This window comes from Ranitomeya imitator, chromosome 2, assembly GCF_032444005.1.
Source record: "Ranitomeya imitator isolate aRanImi1 chromosome 2, aRanImi1.pri, whole genome shotgun sequence".
NCBI classification, from domain to species: domain Eukaryota; kingdom Metazoa; phylum Chordata; class Amphibia; order Anura; family Dendrobatidae; genus Ranitomeya; species Ranitomeya imitator.
This window is the reverse complement of record NC_091283.1, coordinates 328,370,924-328,394,712: the sequence shown is the minus strand read 5'-3', so window position 1 is coordinate 328,394,712 and position 23,789 is coordinate 328,370,924. Positions and strand designations below refer to the sequence as shown.

The 23,789-nt window shown below is 43.2% G+C and overlaps 1 pseudogene; it reads right to left on the bottom strand.

The window, feature by feature from the left end:
• LOC138666489 (zinc finger protein 420-like) overlaps window positions 1-23,789 on the bottom strand; it is a 110,871-nt pseudogene that overhangs the window by 14,562 nt on the left and 72,520 nt on the right.

The following is a 23,789-nucleotide window of genomic DNA, read 5'->3' as shown; positions in this document are numbered from 1 at the left end:
GTGTGTCTCCTGGAGCACAATCTGGGCACTATGTGTTGGGTAATAAAATGGCAAATGTGTAATTTTCACTCTCCAACATCCACTGCATATTAATTTCTGGTAAGTGTCTGTGGAGTCAAAATATTTACTCCTCCTACACACGTGGTCAAAATTGTTGGTACCCCTCGTTTAATGACAGAAAATCCCACAATGGTAACAGAAATATGTTTTACAAAAACCGAACTTATAGATGTAATACCTAGTATAACAATCCCTTATATGTGAAATGCCCATTGCACTCCAACAAGGGGAAACGGGGGCACAACTCCCAAACAAATAGAATCCTATCAACAACCAAGAGCATAATGCCCCATAAATGTTCATGACAAAGATTAAGTACAAAAATATAAATTTTATTCAAATAAGTACAACATCAAAAATTAATAGTACATTTACCAAAATGATGAGGGTAAGGTGAAAGACTACGAAGGAAACCAGCCGCATGAGAACACACACATAAAAAGTAAGGGTACTGCCAATCAGCAGCCAATATAATAAATGTCTCAAAATAGACAAGGCATTAACTAGACGCTAGTGTGAGGGAAGGCATAGTGGTCTAAGGTATAGTAGCCAGTGACTCATAAGCATTGCTTAATCCTATCCCTTATTACACCTGTCCATATTGCAACAATGCCCATAACGTTTATTATAAATTTTTGATGTTGTACTTATTTGAATAAAATTTATATTTTTGTACTTAATCTTTGTCATGAACATTTATGGGGCATTATGCTCTTGGTTGTTGATAGAATAGTAACAGAAATAACTTGAATCTGACAAAAGTAATAATAAATAAAAAATCTATGAAAATGATCTCACAAGATCAAAAAATGATCTCACAAGACAAAAATCTATGAAAATGAACAAAAATCTATGAAAATGAACAAATTAAAGTCAGGCATTGCTTTTCAACCGTGCTTCTACAGAATTAATAAAAATAAAACTCATGAAATAGGCCTGGACAGAAATGATGGTACCCTTAACTTAATATTTTGTTGCACAACCTTTTGAGGTAATTACTGCAATCAAACGATTCCTGTAACTGTCAATGAGACATCTGCACCTCTCAACAGACATTTTGACCCACTCCTCAACAACAAACTGCTCCAGTTGTCTCATGTTTTAAGGTTGCATTTTCCAGATGGCATGTTTCAGCTCTTTCCAAAGATGATCAATAGGTTTTAGGTCAGGACTCAAAGAAGGCCACTTCAGAATAGTCCAATGTTTTCCTCTTAGCCATTCTTGGGTGTTTTTAGCTGTGTGTTTTGGGTCATTATCCTGTTTCAATGCCCATGACCTGCGAATGTGACCAAGCTTTCTGACACTGGGCAGCACTTTTCTCTCTAGAATCCCTTGATAGTCTTGATACAGGAAAGAAATATATCTTGGTATCAACCACTGAGGACTCTCAATTCTAAATATTGATAGTCTTGAGATTTCATTGTATCTTGCTCAGATTCTAGTCACCCTGTGCCAGATGCAGCAAAGCAGCCCCAGAATATAACAGAGCCTCCTCCATGTTTCACAGTAGGGACAGTGTTCTTTTCTTGATATGCTTCATTTTTCCATCTGTGAACATAGAGCTTTGTGGCTTGTCAACATATAGTTTGGCAAATTCCAGTCTGGCTTTTTTATGATTTTTCTTCAACAATGGTGTTCTCCTTGTTCGTCTCTCATGAAGTCCACTTTGGCTCATAGAATGACTGGTGCTGCGATCTGACACTGATGTTCCCTGAGCTTGAAGTTCACCCTTAATCTCTGGGCTCTTTTGTTACCATTCGTATTATCTGTCTCTTTGATTTGTCATCCATTTTCCTCCTGCGGCCACGTCCAGGGAGGTTGGCTACGGTCCCTTGGATATTAATCTCTTTCTGTCCTCGGACGGGATAGTACGTCCGAGGTCAGAATCCCCGCTTTGATGCGGACTCCGAACGTGAGCACGCATCAAAGCCAGGACATGTCAGCTGTTTTGTACAGCTGACATGTGCCCGCAATAGCGGCGGGTGGAATCGCGATCCACCCACCACTATAAACTAGTTAAATGCCGCTGTCTAATGCTGACAGCGGCAATTAACTAGAGCTTCTGGCCATCGGGCCGGAAATGCGCTCATCGCTGACCCCCATCATGTGATTGGGGGTCATCGATGCATTGGCATGACAACCAGAGGTCTATTGAAGACCTCTATGGTTGTTGATGATGGATTTCTGTGAGGGCCACCTTGTGGTCGTCGCTCATAGCAATGCAGCAATTCTAATACATATAAGCGATCTGAGCCTCACTCCTATGCAGCAGAGCTGACCATGCTATGCCAGCTTCTAGCCTCCCATGGAAGCCATTGAAGCATAGCAAAAGTAAAATAAAATGCTTTAAAAAAATATATATATAAAAGTTTAAATCACCCCCCTTTAGCCCCATTCAAAATAAAAAAAATGTAAAAAAAAATCAAACATACACATATTTGGTATCGCCGCATTCAGAATTGCCCAATCTATCAATAAAAAAAAGAATTAACCTGATCGCTAAACAGCTGTTGTGAATTCTGTGGCAGAGCTCCCTCCTGTGGTCACAAGTGGTACTTCGGCTGATTCTCTCTGTGAGCTTCTGTTGGTGGAGGGAAGTGGTACTGCGGCTTCTGAGTTTCCTCCCTCAGGTGATCTGGTGAGGTCGTTAGGTGCTTCTCTACTTAACTCCACCTAATGCTTTGATCCTGGCTTCCTGTACTGTTATGAAAGGCAATTCAGTACTACAATGGACATAGCGGTCAGAGCACATACAGTGATCTGACAATAACCCAAAATCATAGAACGAGCTCTGAGACGTGGGAACTCTGCAGACCGCAATCCCTAATCCTCTCCAAACAACACTAGAGGCAGCTGTGGATTGCGCCTAACTCTGCCTATGCAACTCGGCACAGCCTGAGAAACTAACTAGCCTGAAGATAGAAAATAAGCCTACCTTGCCTCAGAGAAATACCCCAAAGGAAAAGGCAGCCCCCCACATATAATGACTGTGAGTTAAGATGAAAAGACAAACGTAGAGATGAAATAGATTCAGCAAAGTGAGGCCCGACTTTCTTAACAGATCGAGGATAGAAAAGGTAACTTTGCGGTCTACACAAAACCCTAAAGAAAACCACGCAAAGGGGGCAAAAAGACCCTCCGTACCGAACTAACGGCACGGAGGTACACCCTTTGCGTCCCAGAGCTTCCAGCAACAAAATAGACAAGCTGGACAGAAAAGATAGCAAACAAATAGCAAGAAGAACTTAGCTATGCAGAGCAGCAAGCCACAGGAATGATCCAGGGAAAAGCAAGTCCAACACTGGAACATTGACAGGAAGCCAGGATCAAAGCATTAGGTGGAGTTAAGTAGAGAAGCACCTAACGACCTCACCAGATCACCTGAGGGAGGAAACTCAGAAGCCGCAGTACCACTTCCCTCCACCAACAGAAGCTCACAGAGAGAATCAGCCAAAGTACCACTTGTGACCACAGGAGGGAGCTCTGCCACAGAATTCACAACAGTGTAGCGAGAAAAAAATTGAAACGCCAGAATTATGTTTTTTTGGTTGCCGTGACATTGCATTAAAATGCAATAACAGGCGATCAAAAGAACGTATCTGCACCAAAATGGTATCATTAAAAATGTCAACTCGGCATGCAAAAAAATAAGCCCTCAACCAACCCCAGATCACAAAAAAATAGAGAGGCTACGGGTATCAGAAAATTGCGCATTTTTTAAAATTTTTCTTTAGCAAAGTTTGGAATTTTTTTTATCACTTAGATAAAAAACAACCTATACATATTTGATGTCTATGAACTCGAAATGACCTGGAGAATCAATATGGCAGGTCAGTTTTAGCATTTAGTGAACCTAGCAAAAAAGCCAAACAAAAAACAATTGTGGATTGCACTATTTTTGCAATTTCACCTCACTTGGAATTTTTTTCCCGTTTACTAGTACATGACATGCTAAAACCAATGATGTCGTTCAAAAGTACAACTTGTTCCACAAAACATAAGCCCTCACATGGCCATATTGACAGAAAAATAAAAAAGTTATGGCTCTGGGAAGGAAGGGAGTGAAAAACGAAAACACAAAACCGAAATAAGCTGGGGTCATGAAGGGGTTACATTTCTGAATAATATGTGCAACTGTAGTCACAGGAACATCAAGTTGCTGGGTCTTATAACTTTTACCTTTAACATGTTTGTCTATAATTTTCTTTCTAATCTCCTGAGACAACCCTTTCCTTTGCTTCCTCTGGTCCATGTTGAGTGTGATACACACCATGTCACCAAGCAGCACAGTGAGTATCTGTAGCCCTATATACAGGCCACTCACTGATTCCAAGATTGTAGACACCTGTGATGCTAGTTAGTGGACACACCGCTATTTAACCCCTTAATCCCATATGACGTACTATCCCGTCCAGGTGACCTGGGACTTAATTCCCATGGACGGGATAGTACGTCATATGCGATCGGCCGCGCTCACGGGGGGAGCGCGGCCGATCGCGGCCGGGTGTCAGCTGCCTATCGCAGCTGACATCCGGCACTATGTGCCAGGAGCGGTCACGGACCGCTCCCGGCACATTAACCCCCGGCACACCGCGATCAAAGATGATCGCGGTGTGCCGGCGGTGCAGGGAAGCATCGCGCAGGGAGGGGGCTCCCTGCGGGCTTCCCTGAGACGATCGGTACACGGTGATGTGCTCACCGTGTACCGAGCGTCTTCTCCCTGCAGTCCCCGGATCCAAAATGGCCGCCGGGCTGCATCCGGGTCCTGCAGGGAGCACTTCCGGGTCAGGATCAGGCTGCAGCTGCAGCTCTAATCCTGCCCGGCTGTATGTCAGATCACCGATCTAACAGAGTGCTGTGCACACTGTCAGATCGGTGATCTGTGATGTCCCCCCCTGGGACAAAGTGAAAAAGTAAAAAAAAAAATTTCCACACTTGTAAAAAAAAAATAAAAAAAAAAATTCCTAAATAAAGCAGAAAAAAAAAATATTATTCCCATAAATACATTTCTTTACATAAAAAAAAAACAAAAAAAACAATAAAAGTACACATATTTAGTATCGCCGCGTCCGTAACGACCCGACCTATAAAACTGGCCCACTAGTTAACCCCTTCAGTGAACACCGTAAGAAAAAAAAAAACGAGCCAAAAAACAACGCTTTATTATCATAACGCTGAACAAAAAGTGGAATAACACGCGATCAAAAAGACGGATATAAATAACCATGGTACCTCTGAAAACGTCATCTTGTCCCGCAAAAAACGAGCCGCCATATAGCATCATAACCAAAAAAATAAAAAAGTTATAGTCCTGAGAATAAAGCGATGCCAAAATAATTATTTTTTCTATAAAATAGCTTTTATCGTATAAAAGCGCCAAAACATAAAAAAAATGATATAAATGAGGTATCGCTGTAATCGTACTGACCCGAAGAATAAAACTGCTTCATCAATTTTACCAAACGCGGAACGGTATAAACGCCTCCCCCAAAAGAAATTCATGAATAGCTGGTTTTTGGTCATTCTGCCTCACAAAAAATCGGAATAAAAAGCGATCAAAAACTGTCACATGTCCGAAAATGTAACCGATAAAAACGTCAACTCGTCCCGCAAAAAACAAGACCTCACATGACTCTGTGGACCAAAATATGGAAAAATTATAGGTCTCAAAATGTGGAGACGCAAAAACTTTTTTGCTATAAAAAGCGTCTTTTAGTGTGTGACGGCTGCCAATCATAAAAATCCGATATAAAAAACTCGCTATAAAAGTAAATCAAACCCCCCTTCATCACCCCCTTAGTTAGGCTAGGTTCACATTGCGTTAATGGGTTAACGCTAACGGACAGCGTTGCACGGCGAAAATGTCACAATTAACGCCGTGCAACGGGTCCGTTAGCACAACCATTGACAGCAATGTGATTTTCGGGTGTAGCGCATCGCTAGAGCGTGCCATTTTCGGCTCGCGCTAGCAAGGTGCCGTTCTTTTGTGGCGCGCCTCAGACGCTGCTTGCAGCGTCCGCGGCGCGCCCGAGGTCCGATCCCCGATCTTCCAGAGCGGGGACGTTAACGCGACCACTAAACACGACACCTAAAAAGACATTGCGTTAGCGCAATCCGCTAGTGCTAAACGGATTTCCCTAATGCAATGTGAACCTAGCCTTAGGGAAAAATAATAAAATTAAAAAAAATGTATTTATTTCCATTTTCCCATTAGGGTTAGGGTTAGGGCTAGGGTTAGGGCTAGGGTTAGGGTTAGGGTTTGTATTACATTTACGGTTGGGATTAGGGTTGGGATTAGAATTAGGGGTGTGTCAGGGTTAGGTGTGTGGTTAGGGTTACAGTTGGGATTAGGGTTAGGGGTGCGTTTGGATTAGGGTTTCAGTTATAATTGGGGGTTTCCACTGTTTAGACACATCAGGGGCTCTCCAAACGCGACATGGCGTCCGATCTCAATTCCAGCCAATTCTGCATTGAAAAAGTAAAACAGTGCTCCTTCACTTCCGAGCTCTCCCGTGCGCCCAAACAGGGGTTTACCCCAACATATGGGGTATCATCGTACTCGAGACAAATTGGACAACAACTTTTTGGGTCCAAGTTCTCTTGTTATCCTTGGGAAAATAAAAATTTGGGGGGCTAAAAATCATTTTTGTGGGAAAAAAAAGGATTTTTTATTTTCACGGCTCTGCGTTGTAAACTGTAGTGAAACACTTGGGGGTTCAAAGTTTTCACAACACATCTAGATAAGTTCCATGGGAGGTCTAGTTTCAATATGGGGTCACTTGTGGGTGGTTTCTACTGTTTGGGTACATCAGGGGCTCTGCAAATGCAACGTGACGCCTGCAGACCAATCCATCTAAGTCTGCATTCCAAATGGCGCTCCTTCCCTTCCGAGCTCTGCCATGCGCCCAAACAGTGGTTCCCCCCCACATACGGGGTATCAGCGTACTCAGGACAAATTGAACAACAACTTTTGGGGTCCAATTTATTCTGTTACCCTTGTAAAAATACAAAGCTGGGGGCTAAAAAATCATTTTTGTGAAAAAAAAAAAGAATTTTTATTTTCACGGCTCTGCGTTATAAACTGTAGTGAAACACTTAGGGGTTCAAAGTTCTCACAACACATCTAGATAAGTTCCTTGGGAGGTCTAGTTTCTAATATGGGGTCACTTGTGGGGGGGTTTGTACTGTTTGGGTACATCAGGGGCTCTGCAAATGCAACGTGACTCCTGCAGACCAATCCATCTAAGTCTGCATTCCAAATGGCGCTCCTTCCCTTCCGAGCTCTGCCATGCGCCCAAACAGTGGTTCCCCCCCACATATGGGGTATCAGCGTACTCAGGACAAATTGGACAACAACTTTTGGGGTCCAATTTATTATGTTACCCTTGTGAAAATACAAAACTGGGGGCTAAAAAATAATTTTTGCGAAAAAAAAAAAAAAATTATTTTAACGGCTCTGCGTTATAAACTGTAGTGAAACATTTGGGGGTTCAAAGCTCTCAAAACACATCTAGATAAGTTCCTTATGGGGTCTAGTTTCCAAAATGGTGTCACTTGTGGGGGGTTTTAATGTTTAGGCACATCAGGGGCTCTCCAAACCAACATGGCGTCCCAACTTAATTCCAGTCAATTTTGCATTGAAAAGTCAAATGGCGCTCCTTCCCTTCCGAGCTCTGCTATGCACCCAAAAAGTGGTTTACCCCCACATATGGGGTATCGTCGCACTCAGGACAAATTGCACAACAACTTTTGTGGTCTAATTTCTTCTCTTACCCTTGGGAAAATAAAAAATTGGGGGCGAAAAGATCATTTTTGTGAAAAAATAAGATTTTTTATTTTTACGGCTCTGCATTATAAACTTCTGTGAAGCACTTGTTGGGTCAAAGTGCTCACCACACATCTAGATAAGTTCCTTAAGGGGTCTACTTTTCAAAATGGTGTCACTTGTGAGGGGTTCCAATGTTTAGGCACATCAGGGGCTCTCCAAACGCAACATGGCGTCCCATCTCAATTCCAGTCAATTTTGCATTGAAAAGTCAAATGGCGCTCCTTCCCTTCCGAGCTCTGCCATACGCCCAAACAATGGTTTACACCCATATATGGGGTATCAGCGTACTCAGGACAAATTGGCCAACAATTTTTGAGGTCCAATTTCTTCTCTTACTCTTGGGAAAATAAAAAATTGGGGGCGAAAAGATCATTTTTGTGAAAAAATATGATTTTTTATTTTTACGGCTCTGCATTATAAACTTCTGTGAAGCAATTGGTGGGTCAAAGTGGTCACCACACATCTAGATAAGTTCCTTAGGGTGTCTACTTTCCAAAATGGTGTCACTTGTGGGGGGGTTTCAATGTTTAGGCACATCAGTGGCTCTCCAAACGCAACATGGTGTCCCATCTCAATTCCTGTCAATTTTGCATTTAAAAGTCAAATGGCGCTCCTTCCCTTCCGAGCTCTGCCATGCGCCCAAACAGTGGTTTACTCCCACATATGGGCTATCAGCGTACTCAGTACAGATTGTACAACAATGTTTGGCATCCATTTTATCCTGTTACCCTTGGTAAAATAAAACAAATTGGAGCTGAAATAAATTTTGTGTGAAAAAAAGTTAAATATTCATTCTTATTTAAACATTCCAAAAATTCCTGTGAAACCCCTGAAGGGTTAATAAACTTCTTGAATGTGGTTTTGAGCACCTTGAGGGGTGCAGTTTTTAGAATGGTCTCACACTTGGGTATTTTCTATCATATAGACCCGTCAAAATGACATCAAATGAGATGTGGTCCCTAAAAAAAAATGGTGTTGTAAAAATGAGAAATTGCTGGTCAACTTTTAACCCTTATAACTCCCTAACAAAAAAAAATTTTGGTTCCAAAATTGTGCTGATGTAAAGTAGACATGTGGGAAATGTTACTTATTAAGTATTTTGCGTGAGATATCTCTGTGATTTAAGGGCATAAAAATTTAAAGTTGGAAAATTGCGAAACTTTCTAAATTTTCGCCAAATTTCCGTTTTTTTCACAAATAAACGCAAGTTATATCGAATAAATGTTACTACTAAAATGAAGTACAATATGTCACGAGAAAACAATGTCAGAATCGCCAAGATCCGTTGAAGCGTTCCAGAGTTATAACCTCATAAAGGGACAGTGGTCAGAATTGTAAAAATTGGCCCGGTCATTAACGTGCAAACCACCCTCGGGGCTTAAGGGGTTAATATGTCCCATTTGTCACATTATTTCCAGGGGTACCATCATTTCTGTCAAGGTCTATTTCATGAGTTTTATTTTTTTAAATCTGTGGAAGCAAAGTTGAAAAGCAATGTCTGCCTTTCATTTGTTCATTTTCATAGATTTTTTTTATTTATTATTACTTTTGTCAGATTCAAGTTATTTCTGTGACCATTGAGGGGCTTTTCTGTCATTAAACGAGGGGAACCAACAATTCTGACCATGTGTATATAGGTTATAAACCTCAGTGAATTAATTTATGAATCGCTGTTGTGAAAGTTGCCTTTTGCAGCAGATCGGGCAGTTTTTCTGCATCTGCCACGTAGCAGATCACTTACGGCAACACTGCGTTTGGTTTCATTCATTCCCTATGAGATTTGCGGTACTTGTTGTGATCTGGGAAATGCGGTGCCATACCTCCCAACTTTTGAAGAAGGGAAAAAGGTCTAAAGGTTGCGGCGCACATAGTGCGCCGCGGCAAATTTTAGGCCACGCCTCTGACCACACCCATTTCAAAACTAATCACACCCATATCCAAGTCTCAATCACACCCATTCAGCACTGCTGATCACACTGTTTCATATACAATAATTAAAACAAAAAAATATATATGGCCACGCAGTGCTCCATACTGTATAATGGCTACGCAGTGCTCCACATACTGTATAATGGCCCTACATGATGTTCCATACTGTATAATGGCCACACAGTGCTCCATACTGTATAATGGCCACACATGATGCTCCATACTGTATAATGGCCACACATGATGCTCAATACTGTATAAGGGCCACACATGATGCTCAATACTGTATAATGGTCACACATGATGCTCCATACTGTATAATGGCCCCACATGATGCTCAATACTGTATAATGGCCACACATGATGCTCCATACTGTATAATGACCTAACATGATTCTCAATACTGTATAATGGCCATACATGATGCTCCATACTTTATAAAGGCCACACATGATGCTCCATACTTTATAATGGCCCCACATGATGCTCCATATTGTGTAATGGCCACACATGATGCTCCATACTGTATAATGGCCCCACATGATGCTCCATACTGTATAATGGCCCCACATGATGCTCAATAGTGTATAATGCCCCCCTCCCATCTTGTATGCATAGCTCATCTCTCTCCCATCCCATATGAATGGCTCATATCCCCCCCTCCTCCTGTATGCATGGCTCATAATTCCCCCCCCCCCCCCGTATGCATGGCTGATGGCTCATAATCTCATAATTCTCCCCCCTGTATGCATGGCTGATGGCTCATAATCCCCCCCCCTCCGTATGCATGGCTGATGGCTCATAATTCCCCCCCCCCCCGTATGCATGGCTGATAGTTACATAGTTATTAAGGTTGAAGGAAGACTTTAAGTCCATCTAGTTCAACCCATAGCCTAACCTAACACGCCCCAACATGTTGATCTAGAGGAAGGCAAAAAAAACCCATGTGGCAAAGAGTAAGCTCCACATTGGGAAAAAAAATTCCTTCCCGACTCCACATACGGCAATCAGACTAGTTCCCTGGATCAACGCCCTATCAAGGAATCTAGTGTATATACCCTGTAACATTATACTTTTCCAGAAATGTATCCAGTCCCCTCTTAAATTTAAGTAATGAATCACTCATTACAACATCATACGGCAGAGAGTTCCATAGTCTCACTGCTCTTACAGTAAAGAATCCGCGTCTGTTATTATGCTTAAACCTTTTTTCCTCCAAACGTAGAGGATGCCCCTTGTCCCTGTTTCAGGTCTATGATTAAAAAGATCATCAGAAAGGTCTTTGTACATTAAAATAAGATCACCCCTTAGTCTTCATTTTTCCAAACTAAATAGCCCCAAGTGTAATAACCTATCTTGGTATTGCAGACCCCCCAGTCCTCTTGGTCGCTCTTCTCTGCACCCGCTCCAGTTCAGCTATGTCTTTCTTATACACCGGAGACCAGAACTGTGCACAGTATTCTAAGTGTGGTCGAACTAGTGACTTGTATAGAGGTAAAATTATGTTCTCCTCATGAGCATCTATGCCTCTTTTAATGCATCCCATTATTTTATTTGCCTTTGTAGCAGCTGCCTGACACTGGCCACTGAATATGAGTTTGTCATACTCCCAGGTCTTTTTCATTGATGGTTTTGCCCAGAGTTTTAGAATTAAGCACATAGTTATACATCTTATTACTTCTACCCAAGTGCATGACCTTACATTTATCCCCATTAAAGCTCATTTGCCTTTTATCAGCCCAAGCTTCTAGTTTACATAAATCATCCTGTAATATAAAATTGTCCTCCTCTGTATTGATTACCCTGCAGAGTTTAGTGTCATCTGCAAATATTGAAATTCTACTCTGAATGCCCCCTACAAGGTCATTAATAAATATGTTAAAAAGAAGAGGGCCCAATACTGACCACTGTGGTATCCCACTGCTAACCGCCACCCAGTCCGAGTGTGTTCAATTAATAACCACCCTTTGTTTCCTATCCCTGAGCTAGCTCTCAACCCACTTACACATATTTTCCCCTATCCCCATTATTCTCATTTTATGTATCAACCTATTGTGTGGCACCGTATCAAAAGCTTTTGAAAAGTCCATATACACTACATCCACTGGGTTCCCTTGGTCCAGTCCGGAACTTACCTCTTCATAGAAACTGATCAAATTAGTCTGACATGAACGGTCCCTAGTAAACCTGTGCTGATACTGGGTCATGAGGTTATTCCTCTTCAGATACTCCAGTATAGCATCCCTTAGATTGCCCTCCAGGATTTTACCCACAGTAGAGGTTAAGCTTACTGGCCTATAATTTCCGAGTTCAGTTTTTGTCCCCTTTTTGAATATTGGCACCACATTTGCTATACGCCAGTCCTGTGGTACAGACCCTGTTATTATGGAGTCTTTAAAGATTAAAAATAATGGTCTATCAATGACTGTACTTAATTCCTGCAGTACTCGAGGGTGTATCCCATCCAGGCCCGGAGATTTGTCAATTTTAGTGATTTTTAGACGCCGCCGCACTTCCTGCTGGGTTAAGCAGGTGACATTTAATGGGGAATTTTTATCACTAGTCATTTTGTCTGCCATGGGATTTTCTTGTGTATATACTGATGAAAAAAAGTTATTTAGCATATTGGCTTTTTCCTCATCCACCATTTCACCCAGACTATTTTTAAGGGGGCCAACACTATCATTTTTTAGTTTCTTACTATTTGTGTAGTTAAAGAATATTTTGGGATTATTTTTACTCTCTCTGGCAATGAGTCTCTCTGTCTCAATCTTTGCTGCCTTGATTTGCTTTTTACAGAATTTATTTAATTTTCTGTATTTAATGCCTCATCACTACCTGCTTCCTTTAATTCTCTAAATGCTTTCTTTTTGTCACTTATTGCGCCCCTTACAGCTCTATTTAGCCATATTGGTTTCCTCCTATTTCTAGTATGTTTATTCCCATACGGTATATACTGTGCACAGGTCCTATTCAGGATGCTAATAAACGTCTCCCATTTTCTTTGTGTATTTTTGTGTCTCAGGATATCGTCCCAGTTAATTGCACCAAGATCCTCTCTCATCCATTGGAAATTTGACCTCCTGAAGTTTAGTGTCCGTGTAACCCCCCTACTACACATCTTATTAACCCCTTTACCCCCAAGGGTGGTTTGCACGTTATGGACCGGGTCAATTTTTACAATTCTGACCACTGTCCCTTTATGAGGTTATAACTCTGGAACGCTTCAACGGATCCCGGTGATTCTGACATTGTTTTCTCGTGACATATTGTACTTCATGATAGTGGTAAAATTTCTTTGATATTACCTGCGTTTATTTGTGAAAAAAACGGAAATTTGGCGAAAATTTCGCAATTTTCCAACTTTGAATTTTTATGCAATTAAATCACAGAGATATGTCACACAAAATACTTAATAAGTAACATTTCCCACATGTCTACTTTACATCAGCACAATTTTGGAACCAAAATTTTTTTTTTGTTAGGGAGTTATAAGGGTTAAAAGTTGACCAGCAATTTCTCATTTTTACAACACCATTTTATTTTAGGGACCACATCTCATTTGAAGTCATTTTGAGGGGTCTATATGATAGAAAATACCCAAGTGTGACACCATTCTAAAAACTGCACCCCTCAAGGTTCTCAAAACCACATTCAAGAAGTTTATTAACCCTTCAGGTGCTTCACAGGAATTTTTGGAATGTTTAAATAAAAATTAACATTTAACTTTTTTTCACAAAAAATTTACTTCAGCTCCAATTTGTTTTATTTTGCCAAGGGTAACAGGAGAAAATGGACCCCAAAAGTTGTTGTACAATTTGTCCTGAGTACGCTGATACCCCATATGTGGGGGTTAACCACAGTTTGCGCGCATGGCAGAGCTCGGAAGGGAAGGAGCGCCATTTGACTTTTCAATGCAAAGTTGACTGGAATTGAGATGGGACGCCATGTTGCGTTTGGAGAGCCACTGATGTGCCTAAACATTGAAACCCCCCACAAGTGACACCATTTTGGAAAGTAGACCCCCTAAGGAACTTATCTAGAGGTGTGGTGAGCACTTTGACCCACCAAGTGCTTCACAGAAGTTAATAATGCAGAACCGTAAAAATAAAAAAATCATTTTTTTTCACAAACATTATCTTTTCGCCCCAAATTTTTTATTTTCCCAATGGTAAGAGAAGAAATTGGACCACAAAAGTTGTGGCACAATTTGTCCTGAGTACTCTGATACCCCATATGTGGGGGTAAACCATTGTTTGGGCGCATGGGAGAGCTCGGAAGGGAAGGAGCGCCGTTTGACCTTTCAATGCAAAATTGACAGGAATTGAGATGAGACGCCATGTTGCGTTTGGAGAGCCACTGATGTGCCTAAACATTGAAACCCCCCACAAGTGACAACATTTTGGAAAGTAGACCCCCTAAGGAACTTATCTAGAGGTGTGGTGAGCACTTTGACCCACCAAGTGCTTCACAGAAGTTTATAATGCAGAACCGTAAAAATAAAAAATCATTTTTTTTTCACAAAAATTATCTTTTCGCCCCCAATTTTTTATTTTCCCAATGGTAAGAGAAGAAATTGGACCACAAAAGTTGTGGCACAATTTGTCCTGAGTACTCTGATACCCCATATGTGGGGGTAAACCATTGTTTGGGCGCATGGGAGAGCTCGGAAGGGAAGGAGCGCCGTTTGACCTTTCAATGCAAAATTGACAGGAATTGAGATTGGACGCCATGTTGCGTTTGGAGAGCCACTGATGTACCTAAACATTGAAACCCCCCACAAGTGACACCATTTTGAAAAGTAGACCCCCTAAGGAACTTATCTAGATGTGTGGTGAGCACTTTGACCCAATAAGAGCTTCACAGAAGTTTATAATGCAGAGCCGTAAAAATAAAACAAAATTTTTTTCCCACAAAAATAATTTTTTAGCCCCCAGTTTTGTATTTTCCTGAGGGTAACAGGAGAAATTGGACCCCAAAAGTTGTTGTGCAATTTGTCCTGAGTGCGCTGATACCCTATATGTGGGGGAGAACCAGCGTTTGGGCGCATGGGAGGGCTCGGAAGGGAAGGAGAGCCATTTGGAATACAGACTTAGATGGAATGGTCTGCAGGCGTCACATTGTGTTTGCAGAGCCCCTAATGTACCTAAACAGTAGAAACCCCCCACAAGTGACCCCATATTGGAAACTAGACCCCCCAAGGAACTTATTTAGATGTGTTGTGAGAACTTTGAGCCCCCAAGTATTTCACTACAGTTTATAACGCAGAGCCGTGAAAATAAAATAAAAAATTTCCCCTCAAAATTATTTTTTAGCCCCCAGTTTTGTATTTTCTCGAGGGTAAAAGGAGAAATTGGACCCCAAAAGTTGTTGTCCAATTTGTCCTGAGTGCGTTGATACCCCATATGTGGGGTGAACCAGCGTTTGGGCGCATGGGAGGGCTCGGAAGGGAAGGAGCGCCATTTGGAATGCAGACTTAAATGGAATGGTCTGCAGGCGTCACATTGCGTTTGCAGAGCCCCTAATATACCTAAACAGTAGAAACCCCCACAAGTGACCCCATGTTGGAAACTAGACCCCCCCACGAACTTATCTAGATGTGTTGTGAGAACTTTGAGCCCCCAAGTGTTTCACTACAGTTTATAACGCAGAGCCGTGAAAATAAAAAATCTCTTTTTTTCCCACAAAAATTATTTTTTAGCCCCCAGTTTTGTATTTTCCCAAGGGTAACAGGAGAAATTGGACCCCAAAAGTTGTTGTCCAATTTGTCCTGAGTACGCTGATACCCCATATGTTGGGGTAAACTCCTGTTTGGGCGCACGGGAGAGCTCGGAAGGGAAGGAGCACTGTTTTACTTTTTCAATGCAGAATTGGATGGAATTGAGATCGGTCGCCATGTCGCGTTTAGAGATCCCCCTGATGTGCCTAAACAGTGGAAACCCCCCAATTATAACTGAAACCCTAATCCAAACACTCCCCTAACCCTAATCCCAACGGTAACCCTAACCACACCTCTAACCCAGACACACCCCTAATCCTAATCCCAATCGCAAATGTAATCCAAACCCTAACCCTAACTTTAGCCCCAACCCTAACTGTAGCCTTAACCCTAACCCTAGCCCTTACCCTAGCCCTAACCCTAGCCCCAACCCTAACCCTAACCCTAGCCCTAGCCCTAACCCTAACCCTAGTCCCAACCCTAACCCTAGCCCTAACCCTAACCCTAGCCCTAACCCTAGCCCTAACCCTAGCCCTAACCCTAACCCTAGCCCTAACCCTAGCCCTAACCCTAGCCCTAATCCTAGCCCTAACCCTAGCCCTAGCCCTAACCCTAGCCCTAACCCTAGCCCTAACCCTAGCCCTAGCCCTAACCCTAGCCCTAACCCTAACCCTAATGGGAAAATGGAAATAAATACATTTTTTTCATTTACTTTTATAGCGGGTTTTTTAGCGGATTTTTATGATTGGCAGCCGTCACACACTGAAAGACGCTTTTTATTGCAAAAAATATTTTTTGCGTTACCACATTTTGAGAGCTATAATTTTTCCATATTTGAGTCCACAGAGTCATGTGAGGTCTTGTTTTTTGCGGGACGAGTTGACGTTTTTATTGGTAACATTTTCGGGCACGTGACATTTTTTGATCGCTTTTTATTCCGATTTTTGTGAGGCAGAATGACCAAAAACCAGCTATTCATGAATTTCTTTTGGGGGAGGCGTTTATACCGTTCCGCGTTTGGTAAAATTGATAAAGCAGTTTTAATCTTCGGTTCAGTACGATTACAGCGACACCTCATTTATATCATTTTTTTATGTTTTGGCGCTTTTATACGATAAAAACTATTTTATAGAAAAAAATAATTATTTTTGCATCGCTTTATTCTGAGGACTATAACTTTTTTATTTTTTTGCTGTTGTCGCTGTATGGTGGCTCGTTTGCGGTACAAGATGACGCTTTCAGCGGTACCATGGTTATTTATATCCGTCTTTTTGATCGCGTGTTATTCCACTTTATGTTTGGCGGTATGATAATAAAGCGTTGTTTTTTGCCTCGTTTTTTTTTTTTTCTTACGGTGTTTACTGAAGGGGTTAACTAGTGGGCCAGTTTTATAGGTCGGGTCGTTACGGACGCGGAGATACTAAATATGTGTACTTTTATTGTTTTGTTTTTTTTATTTAGATGAAGAAATGTATTTATGGGAATAATATTTTTTTTTTTTTTCATTATTTAGGATTTTTTTTTTTTTTTTTTTATTACACACTTGGAAATTTTTTTTTTTACGTTTTTACTTTGCCCCAGGGGGGGACAATACAGATCGGTGATCTGCCAGTTTGCACAGCACTCTGACAGATCACCGATCTGTCTGAGAGCAGTGCAGCGTTACCAAGTGCCTGCTCTGAGCAGGCACTTGGTAAGCCACCTCCCTCCCTGCAGGACCCGGATCCGCGGCCATTTTGGATCCGGGACTTACTGCAGGGAGGAAGGTAGGAGACCCCCGGAGCAACGCGATCACATCGCGTTGCTGCGGGGGTCTCAGGGAAGCCCGCAGGGAGCCCCCTCCCTGCGCGATGCTTCCCTGCACCGCCGGCACATCGCGATCATCTTTGATCGCGGTGTGCCGGGGGTTAATGTGCCGGGGGCGGTCCGTGACCGCTCCTGGCACATAGTGCCGGATGTCAGCTGCGATAAGCAGCTGACACCCGGCCGCGATCGGCGGCGCTCCCCCCGTGAGCGCGGCCGATCGCGCTGGACGTAATATTCCGTCCTTGGGAATTAAGGCCCACCCCACATGGACGGAATATTACGTCCAATGGCAGAAAGGGGTTAAAGAATACATGAAAACTTATTATTTTGTGATCACTATTCCCCAAGTGACCCCCAACCCTTATATTTGCTATGCGGTCTGGCCTATTGGTTAATATTAGGTCTAGCAGTGCCCCCCTTCTTGTTGGGTCCTGAACCAGTTATGAAAGGTAATTGTCTCAAAAACCGATTACCTTTGCTGGAACTGCAGGTTTCTGTTCCCCAATCTATTTCAGGGTAGTTGAAGTCCCCCATAATACTCACTTCTCCATGAGTCGCAGCTTCATCTATTTGCTTTACGAGGATATTCTCCATTGCTTCCATTATTTTTGGAGATTTATAACAAACCCCTATCAGTAATTTATTATTGTTTCCCCCTCCCCTTATCTCCACCCACAGGGATTCTACATTTTCATTAAATTCACCTATATTATCACGCAGGATGGGTTTTAAGGACGATTTTACATATAGACACACCCCTCCCCCTCGCTTATCTGTACGGTCATTTCTGAACAGGCTATAGCCCTGCAAGTTAACAGCCCAGTCATGGCTCTCATCCAGCCATGTTTCAGATATCCCCACCATGTCATAATTATGCTCCAACAACATTAGTTCTAATTCGTCCATTTTGTTGGCGAGGCTTCTGGCATTAGTATACATGCACTTGATGTTCCTCTCTGTACCTCTATTCTTTCTTAAATTATTAACTGTTCTAACCCCACCCCCCATGCCACCGCCACCCCCAACTTCCTTATTTATGCCCAGGTCTCTGTCTGCACTATCTTCCCCTCCTATAAAATATATACCCTCCCCCCAATCCCTAGTTTAAACACTCCTCCAACCTTCTAGCCATTTTCTCCCCCAGCACAGCTGCACCTTCCCCATGGAGGTGCAGCCCGTCCCTAGCGTAGAGCCTGTAGCCAACTGAGAAGTCGGCCCAGTTCTGCAGGAACCCAAACCCCTCCTTCCTACACCAATTCTTGAGCCACTTATTAACCTCCCTAATCTCCCGCTGCCTCTCTGGCGTGGCACGTGGTACAGGCAGTATTTCAGAAAATACCACCTTGGAGGTCCTTGCTTTCAGCTTGCAGCCTAATTCCCTGAAATCATCTTTAAGGACCTTCCACCTACCTCTAACTCTGTCATTTGTGCCAATGTGCAGCATGACCCCTGGGTCCTCACCAGCCCCTCTCAGTAATCTGTCCACCTGATCATCGATGTGTTGGACTCGAGCGCCAGGTAGGCAGCACACCGTTCGACGATCCCTGTCTTTGTGACAGATTGCCCTATCTGTTCCCCTAATAATTGAGACCCCCACTACCAGCACCTGTCTGGCCTGCCCTGCTCTCCTATTTCCCTCCTTACTGGAGCAGTCACTCCCCCGGCTTTCAGAGGACATGCCTGGCTGCAGCAGTGCTACCCCTGTACTGGCACCCCCCTCATCTGCCAACTTAGCAAACTTATTGGGGTGTTCCAGATCAGGACTAGCCTCCCTGGCACTCTTCCCTCTACCCCGCTTCCTAACTGTCACCCAGCTTGCTACTTCATCGTCCTGCAGCTCCATCCTACCATCCCTCCCCTCATCTATCCCATTGAGCGTCTGGTCAATGAGCAGAAGACTCCTCTACATATTGTCTATGGATCTCAGTGTTGCTAGCTGCACATTTAGATTCAGAATCTGGGTTTCCAAATGCACAACGTGCTCACATCTCGCACAGCAGTATGCACCCTCGATCGGCTGCTCAAGGATTGCATACATGTGGCAAGATGTGCACTGGATGGCATTAACAATAGTGGAGCACATTTCCTAATGGGGATTGCACCAGACAGAAAAGTTAAATAATAAAAAAATAAATAAATAAATACAAAGTATTAATAAAAAACAGACAGAAATTCCTCCCTTGGAAACTCCCTGAATCCAAAGTCACTGAATCACAAGTCACACTTACCGCCGTTCACACTTACGCTCAGCACACACTCAGATCGCTCACACTCGCTATGCTGAAGATTTATAGATTTTTTTTCTCTAGTTCCCCTTAACAGCAATCCACCTTGCTGTTCAAATACACTTCCAAAAAGGAATTCCTCCCCCCCCCCCGTATGCATGGCTGATGGCTCATAATCCCCCCCCCCTGTATGCATGGCTGATGGCTCACAATTCCTCCCCCCTGTATGCATAGCTGATGGCTCATAATTTCCCCCCCTGTATGCATGGCTGATGGCTCATAATTCCCCCCCCCCCTCCCTATGCATGGCTCATCTCTCCACCCCCTCCCCCGCTCCTTCTCCCAGGCCATCTTGCATGGCGCGGGCGGCTTACCATCCTCCCTCCGTGCCCCGTCCCCCATACTCACCTGTCAGCTGTCCCACACGCCGCGCCGACATCCCTCCGGCTCTGTCCCGCCCCAGCCCCTTCTTCCTGAGTGAGCGGTCATGTGGTACCGCTCATTAAGGTCATGAATATGCGCATATTTATGACCTTAATTAGCGGTACCACGTGACCGCTCACTCAGGACGCGCTACAGACACTGAGACCAGGCATCGCTGGAGCAGGTGAGTATCGTCTTCAAGAAGGGTGGGTGGAACTCAGAGGCGGTGGGACTCGGAGGCGGGGGGCGGGAGCGGGGGGGGGGGGGCATGGAGGGCGGGGCCGTCGGTCGCATTTTTGACCCGGGACTTAAACTTAAAAAAAACAACAAAAACAAAAACACCTTGCTCAGGTGCCGCCCCCCGCAATGTCGCCGCCCTAGGCACGTGCTGCGTTCTAAAAAGCCGGGCCGCATGTCAGTAAACGCAGGGCCACCGGGTATGCGTTTGCACGCATAGTGGAGATGGGATTTCATAAAATCCCCCCCACTATGCTGTAACATCTGGACACTGCGGGTTGAACGCTGCGTTTGTACGCAGCGTTCAATCCGCAGCTAATCCGGATGTAATCCTGAAAGTGGACACATACCCTAACGGTCAGAGTCTTCTAATCCCAGTGGGTATGTGGATCCTCCAGGTTGTAAGTTCTATAGAAAAGGGCTGTGGTCTGAAGGCAAAATGGTGATCATGGTAATACGGCCAGACTACACCACCGATACAGCAGCCACAGCCAATGACTGAGAAGAATCTGTGACTTCTCTACATTTAGTGGTCACTACTCACCTGGGTAGTCATATGTGGGAATTTCCTCTTTACACCACTCATCATCCCTCACATATGTCTCTGTAGTATTAATATTGGTCAAATCTTCACCCTGAAAAAAATATTGTAAAAGTCACAGACAGATGGAGAAGTCACATCTATGATCAGCTCTAATCCTGCCATCTCCACCGTTCTCATTACACAAATATAAAACATATAATACTGGTGGATAAAACAAGACTGAACACAAGAACTTCACAGCCGTGTACACATCAGAGGGGAGATCTCATGACACCTTCTCTCCATCTACCTGATGATCCTGAGGAGCATTGGGATGTTCTTGTTTACAGTCCTGAGGAAGAAGAAGATGGGGACATCTCTCTGGTGTTGTCCTCTTACTGGATAGATCTGGAGGAAACACATACAGAGACCAAATTCATTCTTAACATACAGATAATTATAGGCCGTGTGTATTTAGTCCTGTCTATTACCTGGTGATGTGAGGGGCTGGGGAACCTCTATTATGACATCCTTGTACAGATCTTTGTGTCCTTCTAAATACTCCCACTCCTCCATGGAGAAATAAATAGCGACATCCCGATACCTTATAGGAACCTGACACATACAATGATACTGTTATCCCCCCAATCCCTTCAAAGTGGAACTGTATAATGTCCCAGCATTCCCAGCAGTGTCACCTCTCCAGTCAGCAGCTCAATCATCTTGTAGGTGATTTCTAGGATCTTCTGGTCATTGATGTCCTCATGTATCAGGGGGTGAGGTGGAAGTCCCGTGATTGGGCTCTGAGGTCTTCCCCATCCCTCAGACACAGGGTCCTGACAGCGATCACTAGAGGTCTTCTTCACTACTGTGTAATCCTGGTTATGGAGAGACACATTAATAAATCTCACCACAGACATTTCCAGAGTCCTCACCTCTCCAGTTCTGTCCATCTGTTATTCCCATAGAGAAGAATGATGTAATGTGACGTCATCAGAATCTCTCACCTTTCCAGTAAGCCGGAAGAGGATTTCTATGGTGAGGTGTAATATTTTCTCTGCCATCTTTTCTCTGTCCATATCAATCCTTGATGGGTAAATCAGGAAAATTCTCTTATATAGAAGATCTTCACTGAGAGGATACGATATTGTAGAGACCTGAATGAGAAGATGAGCCGATGTAACATCATAAAAATCCAGTGTAATACAATTACTGGAGATAATAAAGGAAAGTTATGAGGAGATTATTATTTCACAGCATTTAGTTTTCTTCTTTACATCTACTAATAGAACCTATATATTTAGGCCACAGACAACAAGTAGTTTCTTCCTCGGAGTCGGCAGCTGAATACATTTCTCATAGACTCATCTTCCATAACGCTAATTCTCGTCTCATTTACCGACACTGGAATCGGCATTAGTAATACTGCAGGAGATATTCATTACACTTGACAGGAGAAATAACTACTTCATGAGGAGGACGACAATGTCATCTACTACTACGGCTCTAGAAACATATTTGGCCAGAGACCATCACTGACCCCATCACTACCGGCCGTCTATATGAAGGTTTCCCGTCTTCCCCGCACTGTAATCTTCTACCACGTTAGATCTCAAGTCTGACTCACACACAGAAGTTTCAGGCTTTTATAAAAGCTTTTTTTAGTTTCAACATGTTTTTATTTTTCAAAGAAAAACCAAGAAAGTTTCACAACAAAATCCCACGCAGGGGAATATACAGTACATGAATGTAATCAAATTCTAGATTAACCTTGATAGTATTTAAACAATACAGTTAAACACGCAGACAAAGACAGGTGGTTGAAAAAGACAAGAGGGGGTGGGGGGGGGGGAGTAAGAGATCCATTACTGCATCAGAGTACTATCAATGGTCGGGTATAAGGGGTGAGTCCAAGGGAGACTATCGGACATTAAATTGGCCTCATAGTGATAGAGATAAGACTTGGTCAAGATTACTGCTAGAGTTCCTTTCAATCCACGGCCTCCATATTTGATAGTAAGGCTCCCATGAGTCATCTCTTGTAGCTTGTATTCGTTCACATAGCATGATAGTGTTCATTTTGTCAATTACTGAGGAAAGAGATAGGGTAGTTGTTTTCCATTTCGTTGCAATGTGTAGCTTAGTGGCGAGGAACAGCTGATTGACTAAATTATGGAGTTTGTTGGAGAAGCCCGGGTATCTGGCCCCCCGTAGGAACACCGTTGCATCTAACTGAATCGCCCCACCATAAGCTCCTCCACAATAGATTTAATCCTTAACCAAAGGGCGGATACAATCGGGCAATCCCACCACGTGTGCTTCAAATCGCCCAGGGCTCCACACCCCCTGAAACACCAATCCGATAAATTTGGGTAGATGGCATGTAATTTGCTCGGAATCAAATATGTCCTATGTAGGAGCTTGATGGATGTCTCAACTAAAGAGGTTTGGAGACTACCCTTCGAGAGAGAGCAGCAACATTTTTGCCACTCCAATGGGGACATTATCTTATTAAAGTCTCTTTCCCATTGAATCATATACCGGTATTTGAGTTTTACATCCTCTGATATTGCATTCAGGGTTGAGTATATTAAAGAGATAGCTCCCCTGCCCAGTTGGTCATTCAAACATATTTGCTCATAACCTGATGGGCGGTGGGTGACACCATGTCCTAAAATTTGTTCAGCAAAGTGAAACATTTGGATGATACGCAATATTTCAGAGTTTGGTGGGGAGTACTTTTGGATGAACTCTTGTTTGGTGAGTAGAATGTTAAATGGCGAAGTAAGATGTTTAAGGGTAATTAAACCCCTAGATACCCACCAATGGAAAGGGCGAGGCTCCAACCCTGGTGGAAAAGCTGGATTATGAAAAATATGCGTCATTAAGGAAGTTTTGGATTGTAGGGAATGTTTAAATCTTTCCTTCCTCCATAACATCAGGGAGTGTGCTGTGAATGGAGCTGATGTATGGATCCCTTTCGGAAGTCTCTGCAACGACCACATGAGGCCTGGTAGAGTGAATGGGGCCAGGAAGTGA